Genomic DNA, 15,641 nt, shown 5'->3' on the forward strand with positions numbered 1-15,641 from the left:
TCGGGTGCGCATTTCATGTGACCCAAATCCAAATCTTAATAACATTGAATAAAATGTGTTTCGGATTGCGGGTGCATTTCATGTGGCCCGGTCCAAAGGCATGTTTTAGACGACGTTAAATCTTCTTTAAAATTAATTAAAGTGATTGATAATTTAAAATTATACCATAGTCTAAAACATGTATTAAAATCAAATAATAGGCCAATTATAATGGTTTAAGCGACCGTGCTAGAACCACGGAAATCGGGAATGTCTAACACCTTCTCCCGGGTTAACAGAATTCCTTACTTAGAATTTCTGGTTCGCAGACTTCAAAAGGAAAGTTGAATTTCCTCGATTTGGGATTTTAAAATAAACCGGTGACTTGGGACACCAGAAAACAAATCATCCCAAGTGGTGACTCTGAATAAAATAAATAAATAATCCCATTTCAAATAATGCCACTTTAATTGGAAAAACTCCTTATATATACCCTCGGGTGTAGTAAATAGGAGGTGTGACAGCCCTGGCGACTCTGCTGGGGATCGAACCCAGAATCTCTGGTTCAGGGTTCAAGAATTCGAGCTTAGAATAGCTGTTATGATTGGCTTTATCTGTTACCTAATTTTCCTCCATATTTGAGCCTAATGTGCTAAATGCTTTTACCGCTTTGATATTCTTGAATATTATATAAACTTCTACGAAACCCTTCCTCTCTCTAAGTCTTCTAAATCATGGAGAAGGGTGCACTTCATGTGACTTCTCTTCTGTCTAGAGTCTTATCCCATTTTAGAACGAGGTTCGGATAAGTTGCTAAGCTGGTAAAGCTTCTGTATTCCCGATACGCTGCCCCCCCCGGGCTCGAGTTGTCCGCTCGGGTAAGCCAGGTCTAGAACAATAAACCCAAGTTTTAAACCTAGTATAACAAAACCTCATGCCGGATTCCTAGTAGGAACGTTTGTTTGCATCATGTGCATTTGACTTAGGAGACTCAACACAGGGGTTGGGTCTATCTAGGACAGACATACCCGAAATGAAAAGACCATCCTTATGCATCCTACGTGCTACTTGTTCATTTATTTGCTTCGGATTTGCATGTTGACCGGCTTGTGGATAATAGAAGAAATTGGGAAAAGAAAATAATAGTGTGAAGGCTCAGAGAGGTAGTTACTTGTTTTGAAAAATCAGTGTCCAAAATATACCGAAACTCTGCCAAAATTTTGAAAAAAAAAGAAAGAAAAAAAAGAAAAAGCAAAAGAAAGTTAGTTGGTTTTCATTTTGTCAAATCAGCCCGAACTATGCCAGTTTGATTCTCACCGGATGTGGGATACGTAGGCAACCCCCATCGAGTCCAACATCCCTTTTGCAAAAATACCCCAAAAACAACAAAATTTTATTTTTGTCACAAATAAGCAGGGTGATGTCATTCTTGTTTAAAATAAGCCGAATGTCGCCAAAAGGGCGCCGAAAAGATGTTTTTGCAAGAACAACCACCTTTGTTCATTTTTTTTATTTTTCGACCGGTTAGCAAGTACAACCTTAAAATCTTCTTCCCCGAAGTGCTGAAAGGTCGTATCTGCAAAAATCAGGTTTTATTTTTTAAGGGAAATTTTGAAAAAATGGTATTATTTTTTTGGGGTCAAAATAAGTTATTAAATCACCTTAATGATCTAGGAAAAGGTAGTAGAGAAACCGTGGTAAAGGTTCTGGGAGGTCTCGTCGGACTATTGAACATCAAGCCAAGGTTAGACATAATTGAAGCATTAGTACCTTTTTGGGACCCAACTCGCAATGTGTTCTGTTTCTCTGACTTTAAGCTCACATCCACGCTGGAGGAAGTTGCGGGCTATGCGGGCCTTAATGGAAACCTTAGAAGTCGATATCCAGTTCCCCAAGATCGGTATCTCCCCACAGATTTCTGGATTTGCTGAGTATTAGTTGGGATATCCATAATGGAAATTTATCCGAAGGTTTTTGCACTCTCCAGTTCTTGTACCAGAGCTATGGTAACCCCCGAGGTTTTGAAGAGCCGAACACTGGTCTGACCTATGCCGGGAATAAAGATAAATGGGAGGCAAAGTGAGGTTTGGCTTTTATAGTAGCCTTTGTGGGTGTTGTAGTCTGTCCACGAAAAGATGGTAATATAGAGGTGGATCTCGTAGGAATGATCGATGTTGCAATCAAGAAAGCCAACAACACTGTAGTTCCCCTGATCTTATCTGAAATCTACCGAGCCTTGACTATCTGTTGGGAAGGGGGAAAGTTCTTCCAGGGCTGCAATCTGTTACTATAATTATGGATGCAGGAACATCTCTACCACCGGGTTGGGTATATGAATTACGGTATGACCGGTTTGAGTTGCATTGAAGAATTTGAAAGCCGAGTAGTGAGTATTGAATTCCCTGAGGGTACTGAAGCTTGACTTGCACATTTGAGCTCCTTGACCTCTGATAAAATTGAGTGGTCATTCGGATGGCTTCCTGTCACCGAAGCAGTATACATGTCAGCTGAAGTTTGGTATTTCCGCCTGATAGGCATCCGGAGCCTCTAGTCGTATGCCCCTCACAAGGTTTTGCGCCAATTGGGAAGATTTCAAACCGTTCCCCATGACGAAGAGTTGAGTAAACATGTCATTGAATTGGGCCCAAAAGTCGTATTTTCATAAGGGAGAATTCTCCAGGTATGGAATGAATGTAGATTTCTTGAACCTAAGACTATGGTGCAGGATCTAGCTAGAGGTAAAGTAGACCCCAAGTACACTATTTGGTTCGGTAAAAGGTTCCAGATTCCGGAGAGACCTGCTAAGAGAGCTCATATTCAGCAATTCACCAACGACTTGCAAGAGTAATGGGGCTGGTTGGCAAAAGAAGAAAGCTATAGGCCAAAATAAGTAAATTAGAGGGACAAATCAGGGACCTCAAGTTTGGCAACAGTATCCAGGCTGCCGCAGATGAAGGGGAAAAGAAAAAGCTAACTCAAGAAAACGAATCCCTCAAAGCTCAAATCTAGAAAATGAGAATAGCTGCTAGAAACCCGAAAAGAAGTTGAGCGAACGAAAAGCTTATAAGCAGTCTGAGAAAGAAAGCACTTGAGTGTCAAGATGACCTAGAAAAGTCTGAAGTCAGTCTAGCAAAAGTCTAGGCCCAATTGGCAAAGAACGCAGAAGGGCGGGCACAGTTTGTGCATCAAATGAAAAGAAAATATGAAGGAACGATCACCAATCTGAAGAGAAAGTTAACTACCCTTGAGAATGAGGCGGCCAAGCAGGCCAAGGACTTTAAAGCTGATAGGGAACATTGTTATGCTTTGATGGCTCAGATGGAGGAAGAAATGCAATAATTGCAAAATCAAAACCATCATGACACTCAGGTATTAGAAACCAAGAATCAGCAGATAGGGCGATTGCTTCAGGAAAAGGGCAGAATCCGAGAGAGGATCAGAGCCATTGCTGACTACATTACCGTGAAGTGCCAAGCGTGCGAGGACATGACTTGTACCGCCTTTTTCGCTGCAGTGATGACTTTCGTTCGCCAGATAATGAGTGATTTGGAGCGGCTACAAGGGGATCTCGCATATAGGCCCGCGGCGAGGCCGAATGATGTCCCGCGGGCCCCAGGAGCATTAATGTATTCCTAATTTTCACTTGAGTCTGTTTCTGCTGGAGTCTGTCAGTTTATTTCCGAGTCTGTATTTTCTTTCTATCAGAGTCTGTTAGTCTGTTCTTGAGTCTATATTGTTATCTTGCTATTAGAGTCTGTTGGTTTCCTTTTCAAGTCTGTTAGTTTTGAGTCATTGTAATCAAAGCATTTTCTTTTTATGAAAAATTTGAAAATTCCAAAATATTTTGTTATTTATTATCCCCAGAACTACGCCCGGTCTGATTCATGCAGGGTCATAATACGTAGGCAATCTCTATAGGATTCGACTATAAAAAAAATAAAAAAAAAGAGAGAGTGGAGATAAGAAAATGGGAAAGAAAAAGAAAAGCCGAAATGAAACATGCAATTGTTGCAAAACATGTAGAAATACATTTAACTATATAGGTGCATCATACCCCCAACGTGCGATTACCTGTCTGTTATTTGTTCCAAACTAACCATTTGCTGATGTTACATCCAGCCCAGGTTTTATAGAAAAGTGGTTGGTTTTGTGGTAGTCTGGCTTCCCATCCATACTTCACGAGGTCGAAGGGAAGCATTGAAATATCTTTAGAAATGACTCTACCAACAGTTCTTATTATGGATGAGAGTCCGATCTCGGGCATCCCAACTTCAGAATCGGCAGTTGCCGAGGAAAATAGGCTATTGCGTCTCTGCATTATGGAAATGTGGAACGCCTGGGCAAACGGAAGAGAACCACTAAGTACAATCCCTGGATTTTCCGAGCTTTTTCCCAGGGCAAGTAGGACCTCCAACATCCCCATAAACTACCCAAACACACCACTAGGACACCCAACTATCTCGGCCCATTTTGTGGGAACACCTTCTGAGGTTCGCCCCCAGGTGTTAATGTCCGGCGCAACCTCAAATATCTTCACCGCTCCACCTTGCTCGGCCACGGCACAACCTACATTGCCCAGGCCTGGTTTTGACCCCTCAGCTTTCACCTTCCAAACACCCACGTTCCCAAAGGAACCTCCTCAGTTTCCCACTTATACTTACTCTCAACCACCCCGATATGAACTCACTGTGGGGCAAGAAAAGATCACCAAAACTCCTGAGCAAGAAGAGATTACGAAGAAGATGAGGAGTATGGAACAGAGTCTCAAAAGCATACAGGGCTTGAGTGGACAGAAAAGTGTATCCTATGCCGACTTATGTATGTTCCCTCATATGCATCTACCATTAGGATTCAAAACCCCAAAATTTGCGAAGTATGATGGACACAGTGATCCTATTGCTCATCTCAAGAGATATTGTAACCAGCTGCGAGGAGCCGGTGGGAAGGAAGAACTCCTCATGGCCTATTTCGGAGAAAGTCTAGTCGTCATCGCATCTGAGTGGTACATGGACCAAGATATGTCCCACTGGCACATCTGGGATGACTTGGCTAGAGATTTCATCAGGCAGTTCCAGTACAACATTGATATCGCTCCAGATAGGAACTCATTGACAAACTTGAAGAAGAAATCCTCGGAAAGCTTCCGAGAGTACGCAATTAAATGGCGTGAACAGGCCTCAAGGGTAAAGCCTCCGATGGATGAGATTGAAATGGTCATAGTTTTCCTCCAAGCTCAGGAAGCTGACTACTTCCAAGATATGATGTCCGCAATGGGTAAACCGTTCGCTGAAGCTATCAAGATTGGCGAAATGGTGGAAAATGGGTTCAAAACGGGTCGAATTCTAAGCCAATCCGCCATTAGAGCTACCTCCCAAGCCATTCAGGGTGGGTCTGGAGGAGTGATGAAGGTCAAGAAAAAGGAAGAAACATCCATGGCAGCGTCGGATGCAAGAAAACACCGTACTCCCAGATCCTTTTTCTTAGAAAGGACCCCGCAACACTACTACCCCCACCAAGACGTATCCTATGCTCCTCAGCCATACCCGGTCATGAATGCTCAACCTTATATCCGGCCACAATAACAAGCCAACCGGAACCAAGCTCCATTTCCTTGAAACCAGCCTCCTTACCAAAACCACTACAACCCCCGACCTCCACAAAACAATTTCACCCTCGTGAACCACCCAAGAGGCCAAATTTTACACCAATTAGCGAACCTTACTCCAGCCTATTACCAAAACTTGTTCAAATGGGTCTGCTACAGCCTGTTCCTCAAACTAGGCAAAACCCAGCATCACATGCTTACAGAGCCAGTACCTGATGCACCTATCACTCAGGGGCAGAAGGGCACGACACGGATGACTGTTGGACTCTGAAGAGAGCCGTGGAAAAGTTAATAGAACAAAGGAAGATAGTGCTAAGGGATGAAAATATTCCCAACGTGACTAACAACCTGCTGCCGGCCCACAACAACGGGCCGGTAAACGGATTGATTTGTGAGGACAAGGAATTTGACCCAGCATTGAAGGCCATCATTTGCCATCGCTGATGTAGAAAAGAAACCAAAAGCTGCCCCGAAGCAAGGCAAAGGGGAGGAAAAGAACAAAACCACCCCTCCAAAGTCAGAAAAGAAAGTTGAAGTGGAAATTGGGGCAATGCCTTCCAAAGATGGTGTTCTCTATGTCCCTCGAGGCCGCCAAGAAAAGCAAATGGCTTTCAGTCCTCCCAGGAGATTCGAACTAAATAAGACAACCCAAATGTATGTGCCTGAATGAGCTTATGTGATGCACGGCCAATTAATCTACCAAGGCTGAGTGAGCCTGTGGTTATTGGTCGCGCACTACAAAAGCCCATGACAGATCCTACCGTTGTGCCCTGGAATTACAACAAATCAGTGGTGACTTATAAAGGCAAAGAAATCTTGGGAGAAGTTCAAGGAAATAACCCCGCTGAAAAGTATTTCAATCTGGAAGAGGTGAACAATGCCACTAGAAAGTGTTTCACATCTAAGAAGCCCGTAAGTGCCGAAGAAGCGGAGGCCTTCTTTCAAAAGATGAAAATGGAGGATTATGAGGTGATCGACCAGCTTCGAAAATTTTCCGCACAAGTCTCCTTGTTATCTCTGTTGATGAATTCCACCGAACATCAAAAGGTGTTGATCAAGACCCTTAACGAAGCATATATACCTATTGAGACTTCTGTAGAGCAGTTGGAGAGAATGGGCGAAAGATTTTTCGCAATTAACCAGATCTCCTTCAGCAAAAATGACTTGCCCCCGGAAGGGGCTGCACATAACAAAGCCCTACACCTGACAGTCAAATGCGAAGGGTACTATGTGAAAAGGGTTATGTTGGACAAAGGCTCTACGGTAGACATTTGCCCACTCTCAACTTTGCAACGTATGGAAATTGGTACCGAGAGAATTCGACCCAGCAACGTCTGTGTACGTGCCTCCGATGGTATCAAAAGGAACACAATTGGAGAGATTGATCTGATTCTGACCATCGGCCCAGTAGACTTTGAAGTAACCTTCCAGGTTCTGGATATGGACACGTCCTACAATTTTCTCTTGGGAAGGTCATGGATTCACGCAGCGGGGGCTGTGCCTTCTACTCTCCACCAGATAGTGAAGTTCGAACATGAGGATCAGGAGATTGTGGTTTACGGGGAAGATGAGCAATCGATTTATCGGGACCCGTCAGTCCTATGTCTTGAAGCAAGAGAAGGAAGTGAGCACATAGTCTATCAGGCCATTGAAATCGTGGTCGCTGATCATTACGAAGAAGGAAAACCTTGTCCTCAACCCTTCCTTTCTAATGCATCAATCATGGGGGCCAAAGAAATGATCAGGCACGGCTACAAACCTGGGAAAAGGCTTGGAAAATCGTTGCAAGGAATAGATGAACCTATCACCCCGACCGCCAGTGAGAAGTTCTTTGGGGTAGGCTTCCGGCCTACTCCAGCTGATGTAAGATGGGCAGATGATAGGAAGAATGATGGTTGGGTCTTGCCTCAGCCGGTGCCACATCTACACAGAACATTTGTCAAGCCAAAATACAATGAGGAAGAGGAGGATAAGGCCTTTACGGCCGAAGAAATCGAAGAAATCTGTGGGGCCATGAGGAAGATACTATATGAAGCCCACATGGTTCAACCAGGGTAAGGCTCAAGCACCACTGAGGTGCTGTATACGGGACCTAATGCCAAACTGCGAAATTGGGAGGTTACGCCATTCCCAATCAGGTGGGAGTCCCGGTAGACCTGTCCTACCACTTTTTCTGCATCACGAGTTATTCCACAGCGTAACTCTGATGTTTTCTTTAGTTTCCTGTCTTTTAATTTCCAATGTAAACCCTGTTATCTTCAAATTCAATGAAATGAAATCAATATTTCATCTTTCATCTTTCTTTATTCTTTCTGATTTGGTTATTTTTCTCTTTTATTTCTTCTTTCAGTTCTAATAATGCGGCTTTAAACAACATGACATGCTTGCGGACTTCATGCCCAGATCCAAACACATTGTCTAACTGTGAAGTAATGAACCAAGAACCGGAATATGATGAAGAAGAGGCTTTTAGGGAAATAAATCGAGAATTGGAATAGTGTGAGAATAAGCCTAAGCCAAACTTAAATGATATTGAGCCGGTTAATTTGGGTACTTCTGAAGAGGTCAGGGAAACCAAGATAAGCATTCACACAGATGTGAAAACCCGGGACGCATTGATCCAACTTTTATTTGAGTTCAAAGATGTGTTTGTTTGGTCATACGATGACATGCCAGGACTAAGTGTTGATTTAGTGGTTCATAAGTTACCAACATACCCCCATTGTCCCCCCTGTCCAGCAAAAGCAAAGAAAGTTTAAAACCGATATCAGTGACAAGATTAAAGAAAAGAACAGTTGAAAGCGGGGGTGATCTGAGTGGTTCGATACACCACATGGTTTGCCAATGTAGTTCCAGTGCCAAAGAACGACGGGAAAATTCGAGTGTGTATGGATTACAGAGATTTAAACAAGGCAAGTCGCAAAGATAACTTCCCTTTGCCGAACATCCATATCTTTATTGATAACTGCGCCAAACATGAGATACAGTCCTTCATGGATTGTTACGCAGGATATCACTAGGTGTTGATAGATGATGAAGATGCAGAAAAGACAGCTTTTACCACACCTTGGGGTACATACTGTTACAGAGTCATGTCATTTGGTCTGAAGAACACCGGGGCAACCTACATGAGAGCCATGACTGCCATTTTTCATGATATGATGCACCAAGAGATAGAGGTGTATGTGGACGATGTAATCATCAAATCCAAAACTCAAGACGACCATGTTCGGGACTTGAGAAAATTTTTTGAGCGGTTGCGCAAATATGATTTGAAGCTGAACCCGGCCAAATGTGCATTTGGGGTACCATCCAACAAATTTTTGGGATTCATAGTCAGTCGGAGGGGCATCGAGTTGGACCTGGCAAAGATAAAGTCAATTCGAGATTTGCCTCCTCCAAGAACCAAGAAAGATGTTATGAGTTTGTTGGGAAGATTGAACTACATCAGCCAATTCATTGCTCAGTTAACATCCACGTGTGAACCCATATTCAAATTGCTGAAGAAAGATGCGGCAATCAAATGGACAAATGAGTGCCAAGAGGCTTTTGATAAAATCAAAGAATATTTGTCGAATCCGCCGGTATTGGTCCCACCTGAGCTAAGGAGGCCTCTGTTCTTGTATCTGACATTCTTGGAAAATTCTTTCGGTTGTGTCCTCGGGCAATATGATGTGACCGGAAAGAAAGAGCAGGTCATTTACTATCTGAGCAAGAAGTTCACCAGTTATGAAGTCAAGTACACTTTATTGGAGAGAACTTGTTGCGCTTTAACTTGGGTCACTCAGAAGCTGAGGCATTATTTGCAAGCTTACACCACTTACCTCATAACCAGGTTGGATCCTTTAAAATACATATTTCAGAAGCCAATGCCCAGCGGTAGATTATCAAAGTGGCAGATCTTGCTCACGGAATTTGCTATAGTCTACGTCACTCACACGGCAATGAAAGCCCAAGCGTTAGCAGATCATTTGGCTGAGAACTCGGTTGATGATGAATACCAACCTTTGAGCACTTGCTTCCTAGATGAAGAGGTAAATTCAGTTGAGGCAATATCTGAAGACACCCATGCTTGGAAAATGTTCTTTGATGGGGCAATAAGCGCAAAAGGTGTTGGAATTGGGGCGATCTTGATCTCACCCACCGGCCAGCATTATCCGGCCACAGCCCGACTTCAGTTTTTTTGCACAAACAATACCGCCGAGTATGAAGTCTGCATTATGGGTATGAACATGGCAATCGACCAAGATGTCGAAGAGTTGTTAATCATGGGAGACTCAGATCTGATTATCCGACAAGCTCAAGGAGAATGGGAAACTCGAGATGTCAAGCTTATTCCTTATAGACAACATGTGGAAGATCTTGGCAAGTGATTCAAGTCAATAGAGTTCAGGTACATCCCCCGTTGCCATAATGAACTGGCCGATGCGCTTGCTACTTTGGCCTCGATGCTGCCATACCCAGGCAATACCCATATTGATCCCTTGGAAATCCAAATCAAGGAAAGGCATGGCTACTGTAATACTGTTGAGGCAGAGCCAAATGTTCAGCCATGGTATCATGACATCAAAAGATTTTTGAAAACCAAAGAATACCCCGAGCAAGCCAGTGGGGAGAAAAAGAGAACCATTAGACGGCATACAAGTGGTTTCTTTTTGAGTGGTGATGTCTTGTATAAAAGGACCCCGGACCTCAACTTGTTAAGATGTGTTGACACCGAAGAGGCTGGAAAATCATGTATGAAGTACATGCAGGAGTGTGCGGACCCTACATGAACGGGTATGTTTTGGTAAAGAAAATCCTCCGAGCGGACTATTATTGGATGACCATGGAAAAAGACTGTTTTAGTTTTTTTCAAAAGTGTCATCAGTGTCAGGTGCACGGGGATTTGATTCATGCGTCGCCCACAGAACTGCATCCCATGTCAGCACCTTGGCCATTCGTCGCCTGGGGCATGGACGTTATTGAGTCAATCGAGCTAAAAGCCTTGAATGGGCATAGATTCATATTGGTCGCCATCGACTATTTTACTAAATGGATTGAAGCAATTACTCTCAAATCTGTCACCAAGAAAGCTGTGGTAGACTTCGTGCACTCTAACATCATCTGCCGTTTTGGTATTCCTGCAACTATCATTACGGATAATGCTGCAAATTTGAATAGACATTTGATGAGGGAGATATGCGAACAGTTCAAGATAACATATCGAAACTTTACTCATTATTGTCCCAAAGCCAACGGTGTCGTTGAAGCAGCAAATAAGAACATCAAAAAGATTTTGAGAAAGATGATTCAAAGTTCCAAGCAGTGGCATTAAAAGTTGCCTTTTGTATTGTTGGGGTATCGCACTACTATGCGCACGTCGGTCGGAGCAACCCCGTACCTTTTGGTTTACGGCACTAAAGCCGTAATACCCGCTGAAGTTGAAACCCTTCTCTCCGGATCATTGTGGAAGTTGAAATTGAAGACAATGAGTGGGTCAAAGCCCGCCTGGAGCAGTTAACCCTGATTGATGAGAAGCGAATGGCCGCAGTCTGCCACGGGCAGTTGTATTAACAAAGAATGGCCCGTGTCTACAACAAGAAAGTGCGGCCTAGAAATTTTGAAGTGGGGCAACTCATTCTGAGGCGTATTCTTCCCCATCATCAGGAAGCAAAAAGGAAATTTGCTCCCAATTGGAAAGGACCATACATCATCAAAACGATATTACCTAGAGGAGCATTGTACTTGGGAGATATTGAAGGAAATGATCCCGAGGCAGCTGTGAACGCAGATGCGGTAAAAAGGTACTATGTCTAGTCCTTCTGCAGCAATAGCACTATCTGATTGGGATGACGAAGGCTTTCATTCTCGCTACCCCAAACACTCCAGTCCTTTTGTTAACCCTTTGATCCAGTTACTTTTCTTTCATTACCCTCCTTGGAACTCGAAAAAAAAATTAAATAATAACAACAACAATAAAAGCAAAATATTTTCCTGAACTACGTCTGACTTGATTCCGAAAGGATACGTAGGCAGCCTCTCTCTGGGGTTCAGTCACACCAAAATAAAAATTCAAAGTTCCCCAAAAAGTGAAACTGGGGCAAATTTTATAATGGTTCGGTGATGTTCCCGCTTGAATGGTTCCAAAGTTGTAATTCAATCCAAATTCTTTTACCCTAAACCTTGTTCAAGTCCTTTCGATCAATTGGTGAAAGGTTTTCAAAATTAGAGAATGCAGTTGTTTGGATCCGATGCAATCAAACGAGAGAAATAAGAGAGTCTTATTGGTAAAAACCCACACGGGCACCATGAGGCGATGGTAAGCAGAGAAATGAAAAATGAGAGAGTCTTTTTAGTGAAAACTCGTAAAGAGCACTATAAGGCGACGGTGAGAAGAGAAATGAGAGAGGTCGATTGGCGAAAACCCGAAAAGGGCTCCGTCGATCGAAAAGAAGAAACCCCTCACCACCATTGGTATTGAAAGAGTCCTGGCAAGGTTTCTCAGTTTAAAGACACGGGTCACAATGGGTATGTGAGAAGTTGGATAGTTATGTGGATCGGGTATCCAGTCCAAGAAGCATGTCATGTCTTTTGAAGTCTGCATGCACCCCAGATAAGTCCTTCTTTCCTCCCCGAAAGGGACACTTCTCCTTAAATTCATTTTCTTGTCCTTTGTTTACTTTTCCTTGAATCCCTTTCAGTCTAACTCTGTTCCAAAACTAATACAAAGAAAAGGTGGCAAGACCGGCTTTACAGGGTTCTGCCTACCAAAAGCTAAAGAAAAGCACCCAGCCTCAGCGGGTGCATCAAGTCGATCCCGACTGGCCATGATGGCTGATGCTTTGAAATTGAAGTTATTAAAAAGGAAAAGAAAGACAAAGGCAAAAGCCTAAAGGCAGAATAAAGTGAAAGGGTCGAAGCCCCACGTGGGTAAGGCGTCATGAAATATTAAAAGCTAAGTCCCTCGGTTTGAAAGATAGATCAATCTTCAGAAAATCACTAAGCAGCAGAGGTTCTCAACAAAGGTTCGTGCTGAGATTGAGTGATTGAGACAATCAAGGCCACAAAACCAACCACCATTTCAAACTAACAATTGTTCTTTGTTTAAAATTAAAACAGGTGTAACCCAAGGCAACCATGCAAAAGCAGGTGCAGCCAAAAGAAAAGTTGCACAAAAGCTAGAAACAGTTTCGCAGAAACAATCAATCCAAGAGGGAAGTTTTCCTCCAAAATTCTTTCCTGCATTTTATTGAAATAAAAGAAGTGAAAAGGAAAATGAAAAAAAAAGGAAAGAAGAAAATCCGAACAAAATGATAGTTCAGAATCCCTAATCTCAATCTTTTACGCCTTTTACCAACATTAGGGCTCCAATCCCTGAGTTGAGATTTAAACATAGAGCCTCCATTCTCTAGTCGCCTTTTACCAATATTAGGGCTCAAATCCATGAGTTGATGCTTTTTTAGACATAGGGCCTCCACTCCCTAGTCGTCTTTTTTACCAACATTAGGGCTCCAATCCCTGAGTTGAGATTTAGACATAGGGCCTCCATTCCCTAGTCGCCTTTTACCAATATTAGGGCTCCAATCCTTGAGTTGATGCTTTTAGACGTAGAGCCTCCATTCCCTAGTCGCCTTTTACCAACATTAGGGTTCTAATCCATGAGTTGAGATTTAGACATAGGGCCTACACTCCCTAGTCGCCTTTTTTTACCAACATTAGGGCTCCAATCCCTGAGTTGATACTTTTTAGATATAGGGCCTCCATTCCCTAGTCGCCTGTTACCAACATTTAGGGCTCCAATCCCTAAGTTGAGCCTTTATAGACATAGGGCCTCCATTCCCTAGTCGCCTTTTGCCAACAGTAGGGTTCCAATCCATGAGTTGATGCTTTTAGTCATAGAGCTCCACTCCCTAGTCGCCTTTTTTTACCATTATTAGGGCTCCAATCCCTGAGTTGATGCTTTTTAGACATAGGGCCTTCATTCCCTAGTCGCCTGTTACCAACTTTTAGGGCTCTAATCCCTAAGTTGAGCCTTTTTAGACATAGGGCCTCCATTCCCTAGTCGCTTTTTGCCAACATTAGAGCTCCAATCCCTGAGTTGATGCTTTTAGATATAGAGTTCCATTCCCTAATATTTCCTCCTAAGGACACACGATCCTTACTTTATTGTTTTCAATAGAGAAATAATGTAGGTTTTGGTTACAAATAACTCACGAAATTTTCCTAGTGAAAACTGAGGCAGAAAATTTCGTTCGTTTGTCTATTTTAGTGTCCGAGCAGGTTTGACCTCGAGGTGCAGGATTCGAGATGACCAAAAGAAAGAATCTCAATCCAGAACAAAGAAAAGAAGAAAAAGAACAAAAATAAAGAAGTGAACTCAAAGGTTGAAACAGAAAAGGATGCAGACTGCTCAAGATATGATTAAAGTCACAAGCTTTGCATGTCCCGCCTCGATCTAAAGTTGAAGAATAAACCAATAGTAGCTGACGAGCATTAAGATTCAGATCGGAGTCTGCAGAAAGACCTAGCCAAGACTCAAGATCAAGCTTCAAGAGATTTATAGATAGGAATCTTGTAACTCGTAGTTGATAGGTTTAGCTAGCTTAGCTTTTGATTTTCCTTTTGGTGTAATAAGGGGGTCAGCAAGCAGTAGCAGCAGCAACAGTAAAATCACAGCTCTCGGTAGTCCCAGCTACCAAAACTTCCAAAACTACACTGGCCTGATTCCTTTATAGCCAAGGATATGTAGGAAACCTTTGAATCAAGGTTCGGTCAGATTCTTTTCAAAAATGCTTCTCATGGAGTGTCAAACGGGCAAAAATCCCTCGTGATCACTCATTTTATCTTTGCCCGAAAATTCTTCGTGTCTCCGAGCAAAGAGGGGCAGCTGTGAGCACGTGATTTTTTCCCTATATAAAATACTCCTATAAAATCCCAAGAAAATAGATTTTGTTAATTATTTACCATTTTAGGAATTTTGTAGAATTTTATTTAATTGTTTGCAATTTTGTGCACGTTTAAGTTTTATTTAGATCATGAAAAATACCAAAATATCACGCATTGTATTTAAGATTTAATTTTACATTTTTAGATTAATTGGTAAATTAGTGTTTTACAAAAATAGAAAAATCACAAAAATAACTCATTTTTTGCATTATTTAATTTTCAGCATCGAATTTTTGTAGTTTTTCTTTTAATTTGATATTTAATTAGTTGTGTTGTATTAATTATTATTTAGAGTTAATTAATTTAATTTGGTAGGATAATCTAGTTTTGAGATTTAATTTAGGTTTTTATTTTTATTTGGAAAAAGAAAAGAATTAAAGAAAAGAAAATAAAGAGAAAAGAGTTAAAAAGAATTAGATTTTGGGCCCTTTTATTCGATTTTCCTCAGGCCCAAATGAATTATCTCTCAAACACCTGTCAACCCAGGCCCAAACCCGCTCCAATACTCGGTCCAACCCACTCAAAATCCAAACGACGTCATTCCTAAAGTTAAAAATCTGAGCCGTTGATCCTTGTCAATCTAATGGACCAGAACTAACTTCCCCTAACTATTGAACGGTCGAAATCAGACCCCCTACCCCCTCACTCATCTCTCACAACCCCTTCAGTCTCTCACGTAACGCCACCGCCTGCCGCCTGCCGAAAATCACCCACGGCGGCGGCCGACGTCCAATCGCCATGAAATTAACACCAGATACTCTCCTTACTCCCTCTTTCCAAATCCCCGTTCACTTTCCCTTAAATCCAGCCAGAGCTCCTCGAATATCAAATTAAAACTCGGAACCCTAGCGCCGCCATAGTTTCTCCGGTGGTGGAGCACCACCAATCGACCCCAAACTAACACCAAAGAACCCCCAAGCCTTCCTTGTCCCAAATCTGTCACTCTTTTCCCTCGAATCACCCTAACTTTCGTCGAATCTTGAATCGAAGTTGAAGCTTTAAAAGCCCAAAATCAGAATCTTTTGAATCTGTGGCATGCATGACATAGGCTTCCAATTTCCCGAGTTTTGAAATCTTATTCAAGGCAAAATTAATGTTGTCCGCTTTTTCTTGACAAAGAATAAGTGAT

This window comes from Nicotiana tabacum, chromosome 8, assembly GCF_000715075.1.
Source record: "Nicotiana tabacum cultivar K326 chromosome 8, ASM71507v2, whole genome shotgun sequence".
Lineage (NCBI taxonomy): Eukaryota > Viridiplantae > Streptophyta > Magnoliopsida > Solanales > Solanaceae > Nicotiana > Nicotiana tabacum.